The 6,448-nt window shown below is 36.9% G+C and overlaps 1 pseudogene; it reads right to left on the reverse strand.

Annotated features, from left to right (window-relative positions):
- Positions 1 to 1,347: 1,347 nt before the first annotated feature.
- Positions 1,348 to 1,658, reverse strand: LOC100954885 (annotated as a pseudogene).
- Positions 1,659 to 6,448: the final 4,790 nt, after the last annotated feature.

Genomic DNA, 6,448 nt, shown 5'->3' on the forward strand with positions numbered 1-6,448 from the left:
GATACGCAAAAGCTATTGAAAAGGAGAATATGAATGAATAATACAATTCAGCTTGATGCCAGGGACCTACACAGCTCTCCTCCACACAGAGTATCTTTTTGGTTCTCCCAACAAGTTGCCATAGCACTGGTGTGAGGCTGGCTAATACCAGGAGACACATGATTCAGACCAACGTTTTAATTTTTTTTTTTTTTTTTGTCTATTCATCTCATCATGATTAAGCATACATACCTTACAGGTTTGTTATGAGAAACAATTAGGGGCATGTCTGTAGATGTGCCACTTTGAGTACAAAAAGCTACAAAATACCCAACAGCAGCACCATCATCATTACACAGGATTGTTTTGGCTCTACACAGAACCACCTGAAATAATTTATTGGAGTTTTGAAACTTTATGCCAGATATACTCAAATTCCGCACAGCTGTTACATTTTACAGTGATCCCTGGTGAGCAGGAAACAACTGCTTAGTGAACAAAGAGACCTAGAATCTTTGTTATCTGGAACAAAGAAGATTTCATAATTGAAAACTATAATCATGGAGAAAACTCACATTTTTTCATGGCCATGGCTCAAGAAGAATGATATGTATTACTTTCTTTTATTAGGCATTCAAAGAGCTAGCCAAATACAGTCATGTATCAAGCCTATGAGAGATAGATAGGGTTTTCTGAAATGTTGAGGCTTGATTTGTAATTTAGCCGACTTTCCATTCCTCATTTTTACAGCCCCTTCTCACGTTCATCTATCACCCTCAGACATGCAGTTTCCTCATACTGCTGGCATCCAAGGATTCTAAGCAATGTCCAATTATGTCTCAATTATGTAGACTTTCTCTATCGTTCTCGGATAAATAAAAATAACGTGAAGTAGTACAAAGGCTTGGCGCCCGTAGTACAGCGGTTACAGCGGCAGCCAAGCACACGGAGGCTGGCGTGTTCAAACCCAGCCAAGGCCAGCCAAACAACAATGACAACTACAACCAAAAAACAACTGGGCGTTGTGGCAGGCGCCTATAGTCCCAGCTACTTGGGAGGCTGAGGCAAGAAAATGGCTTAAGCCCAGGAGTTCGAGGTTGCTGTAAGCTGTGACGCCACAGCACTCTACCGAGGGTGACATAATAAGACTTTGTCTTAAAAAAAAAAAATAGAAGTAGTACAAAGAACAATAGGGTAGGAATCCAGAGATCTGGATCTAGTTCTAGTATTTTCTTTTTTTTTTTTTTTCACGCTCAAGTTAGTTTTAATAAGACTGGTCTGAAGGCTCACAGTATAAGAAGGCTAGTCTGTCAGTTCCAGGAGCAGGCAGCCCCATGACACACAAAATCGAGGGGTGATGGCTCAGGGTTAAGACCATTCCTTGGTGACACTGAGATGGTTGAACTGGTCTGCAACAAATCTGTGCGGGGGCGGGGGAACTTGGAAGCAGCGGCCGCCTCGATGCCCTCAAAGGCCTGCGCGTTGCGCCTGGCGACGTGGCGGTTCTCTTGCTCCGCAGTCATGTAAGCCATGCTCGGCCAGTAGTGGTTCTCCACCTTGATCTCAAGGCAATGGATCATGCCCTGCTTTGTGTGCCTCATGTACCGTGGCCGCCGGTGCTTCCCGATCCACTGCCAGCCAGGAATGCGGCTGCGCCAAAGGAGGGCTGTCAGGAACATAGTGCCTGCCCAGAAAAGGGGCAGACGCGTCCCGCTGCAGTCCATATCCTCCAAGCAGCTAGCTGTACTATTTTCACTTGACTAGGTGAACTTGGACTGATTTGTTCCAATTTCAGAACCTCAGTTTTCACATCTGTTAAGTAATATACAGGTATTAGACTAGAATAGAATCACTGAAAAGCCTTTGAACTCAGATATTTGTATGTTTGATTCCAGAAAAATTTTGCTGACATACGTTTTATTCTACTATGACACTTTTCTTTGCCATGTGACAATATCTAACACTAGGTTATTTATCGGATAAACCAATACCTACCAACATGGTGCTGGCTATTGAGATACTCTGCCAAAGAACAGAATGTGTTAACAAAATGACAATGAATGTATCTTTAAGGAAGATTTTGTCTTGAGGAAAAGAACTAAGAGTGAGAATTTCGGAAGTTTTGATGTTCTGGTGGGAAAGAGACTTCTGGTAAGATGGGCCTTTTTATGATTTCTCACAAAGTAAGCAAGTGCTTAATGGATTAAAAGGGACAGAAATGATCTGGATCTGATATCAGTGTGACCGCACCTAAAAATATCAAACATATATAAAAACCAATAGTTCCTATTACTCCCAGGTAATCTAAATGATTGAATTATCCAACTATTATTGTCAACTAAATACAAAACAAAGATAGTCACCCCATTTCTTGACTCTTTGGCCCTATTCTTTGGGGTAGAGTGCAGTGGCCTCAGTCTAGCTCACAGTAACCTCAAACTCCAGAGCTAAATCCTCCTACCTCAGCCCCCCAAGCATCTGGAACTATAGGCATGGCATATGCCAACATGCTTGGCTAACTCTTCTATTTTTAGTAGCAATAGGGTCACACTCTTCCTCAAGCTGTTCTCAAATTCCTGAACTCAAGAGATCCTCTTGCTTCAGCTTCCCAAAGTGCTAGGGTTATAGGTGTGAACCACCATGCCTGGCCCTGAAAGAAAAAAAAAATCTTAAGTTTCCATAAGTATCCATACATTTACCAAAAAAATTAAAGGATATTTGTGCAAAGGAACAAAATAAAAAACCCAAGAGCACTAAAGCTGTCTTTACTCTCAAGGAAATGTGATGAACTCAGGTTTATTTGCAGAATTATGGGTGTCTCAAGAGAATCAAAATTCAAATGTTTAAAATTTAATGGAAGACCTACATTTAAAATTGGAATAGCAAAGTATACCCCCATTAGGAAGGTAAACTAGAATTAATCACACCCAGAGAGACTACAAGTCAGAGGACTACAAGTTAAATCATCTATTTTGAACTTTTATAGTAAATAGAGGAAGAAAAGAATACTTGAGAATTTAGAACCATAGCTAGCCTTATAAGGAACAATATTTTCAATTCATATTCACTGTTTTTTTCCCCCACAAAGTCTTCAACCAAGTATTTAGCTTACAATAGTCCTACCCTGACAGAAAAAAATTATAATCTTTTGTTTTTTTGAAAAATATTGTTTTCGTAGCTCTCAAAAAATATAGTAATAAAGGAATCAATTCAGCAAGAGGATATAACAATTGTAAACATATATGCACCCACTAAAGCACTTAGATACATGAAAAAAATATTTTTGAATCTAAAGAAAGAGATAAACTCTAATGCAATAGAAGTTCAGGACTTCAACACCACCACCCTCTCAGCATTAGACAAATCATCTAGACAGAAAGTTAATAAGAAAAATTAAATTTAAATTGCACTTTGGACCACTTGGATCTTACAGAACATTTCATCCAACAGATACAGAATATATATCTTTTCATCAGCACATGGAACATTCTTTAAGAAAGACCCTATGTTGGGACACAAAACAAATCTCTATAAATTTTTAAAACATAAAAATTGTACTGAGTATCTTTTCAGACCACATGAAATACTACTAGAAATCAGTAAAAGTGGGAACTTTGGAAACTGTATGAATCTGTAGAAATTAAGCAACATGCTCCTGAATAACCATTGAGTCAAGGAAGAAATTAAGGAAGAAATAAAAAAAAATTCTTGAAACTAACAGAAAACAAAATACAACATATTAAAACCTATGAGATAGTAAAAGCAGTGATGACAGGGAAATTTATAGCAGCAAATACCTACATAAAAAAGTGAAAAGATTTGAAATAAACAATCCAAGGATGTACCTTAAGGAAGTGGAAATGCAAGAATAAACCAAAATCAAAATTACTAGAAGGAAAAAATGATAAAGATTGAAGCAGAACTAAATGAAATAGAGACTTAAAAAAATACAAAGGTTCACCAAAATGAAAAGTTATTTTGTCAAAAAGATAAGCCAAATCAATATACTGCTAGCTAAACTACTAAAGGACAAAAGAAAGAAAACTCAAAGTCAGAAATGAAAAGGAGACATTACAATTGATACCACAGGAATACAAAAGATCATCAGAAACTATTATGGACTACTATTTGCTAATAAACTGGAAAACCTAGCAGAAATGAATAAATACATGGATACATACAATCCACCAAGATTGAATCAAGAAAAATTAGAAAACCTGAACAGACCAATAAGGAATATTGAGATAGAATCAGTAATAAAATTCTCCCAGCAAAAAAAAAAAAAAAATTCTAGGACCAGATGGTTTCACTGCCAAATCCTACCAAACTTACATAGAAAAACTAACACCAATTCTATACAAGCTATTTCAAAAAAAAAGAAAGTCAAATTATCCCTCTTTGCAGATAATAGGACATTATATCTAGAAAACCTAAAGACTCTGCCAAAAATAAACCTGTTAGATATGATATATAAATTCAGTAAAGTTGCAGGATACAAAATCAACATACAAAATCAATAGTTTTGTGTTTCTATGTGATAATAATGAATGAGCTGAGAAAGAAACCAAGAAAAGAATCCCATTTACAATAGTTACCAAAAGAATCCCAGGAATAAGTTTAACCAAAGAGGTGAAAGACCTATATAAGAAAACTATAAAACAGTGATGAAAGTTTGGCACCTGTGACTCAAGTGGCTAAGGCACCAGCCACATACACCTGAGCTGGCAGGCTCAAATCCAGCCCAGCCTACCAAACAACAGTGATGGCTGCAACCAAAAAATAGCCAGGCATTGTGGTGGGCACCTGTGGTCCCAGCTACTTGGGAGTCAGAGGCAGGAGAAATGCTTGAGCCCAAAAGTTGGAGGTTGCTGTGAGCAGTGATGTCAGGGCACTCTACCCACGGAGACAGCACTCTACTCTGTCTCAAAAAAAAAAAAAAAACTACTCATGAAATAAATTGAAGAGGACATAACAGATGGAAAGACATCCCATGCTCATGGCTCATGGATCAGAAAAATCAACATTGTTAAACACGCATACTACCCAAAATGGTCTACAGACTCATAATCCATATCAAAATAACAATGTCATTTTTCATAGAAATAGAAAAAAGATTCTAAAACTTGCATATAAGCAATAAAGACCCTGAATAGTCAGAGATCTTGAGTAAAAACAAAACATTAACAAATAAAAAAATTTTTAAATGCCCCAAAACTGAGTCATCATACTACTTGACTTCAAACTATATTACAAGGCTTTAGTAATCAAATCAGCATCATGCTGGTATAAAAACAGATACATAGACCAATGGAATAGACTACATAACCTAGAAATAAATTCATATATTTATAGGCAACTGATATTTGACAAAGGCACCAAAAACCTATCCTGGGTTTCTTCAATAAATGATGCTGAAAAAATTGGCAATCTGCATGCAGAAGAATGAAACTTGACCTGTATCTCTCATCTATACAAATATCAACTCAAGATGAATTAATGGTTTAAGGATAGACCAGAAAATATAAATACACTAGAAGAAAATCTAGGCAAAACTCTTCTGGACATTGGTCTAAGCAAAGAATTTATGACTAAGACCTCAAAATCATAGGTAATAAAAACAGACAAATGGGACTATATTCCAACTAAAAATCTTCTGTACAGCAAAGAAAATAACAGAGTGAAGAGATAACCTGTTAAATGAAAGAAAATATTTGCAAACTATTCATCTGACAAAGGTCTAATATTCAGAATATGTAAGGAATAATAAATACCCTTTAAAAAGTAAGCACAGGACATAAATAGATATTTTTCAAAAGAAGTTATGCAAATGGCCAACAGTAATATGAGAAATGCTCAACATTACTAATCATAAGGGAAATGTAAATCAAAACTACAGTGAGATATCATCTTACTCCAGTTAGAGTTGGCTACTGTCCAAAAGACAAGAAATAACAGATACTAATGAATGATGAGGATGTTGAGAAAAGAGAACTTTTTTTTTTAAATTAAATCATAGCTGTGTACATTAAAGCAGTCATGGGGTACAATGTGCTGGTTTTATATACAAATTGAAATATTTTCATCAAATTGGTTAACATAGCCTTCATGGCATTTTCTTAGTTATTGTGTTAAGACATTTGTACTCTACATTTAGTAAGTTTCACATGCACCCTTGTAAGAAGGGGAACTTTTTTTTGAGACAGAGTCTCACTTGGTCACCCTTTGTAGAGTGCCATGGCGTTATAGCTTACAGCAACCTCAAACTCTTGGGCTCAAGTGATCCTCTTGCCTCACTCTCCCAAACAGCTGGGACTACAAACACCTACCACAGTACCTGGGTATTTTTAGAGACAGGGTCTTGCTTTTGCTCAACCTGGTCTCAAACTCCTGAGCTCAGGAAATCCACTGGTGCCTTGGCCCCCTAGAGTAGTAGGATTACAGGCATAAGCCACCACACCTGGCACAGAAA

Source organism: Otolemur garnettii, unplaced genomic scaffold (assembly GCF_000181295.1).
Source record: "Otolemur garnettii isolate 467f Iridium unplaced genomic scaffold, OtoGar3 scaffold00230, whole genome shotgun sequence".
NCBI classification, from domain to species: domain Eukaryota; kingdom Metazoa; phylum Chordata; class Mammalia; order Primates; family Galagidae; genus Otolemur; species Otolemur garnettii.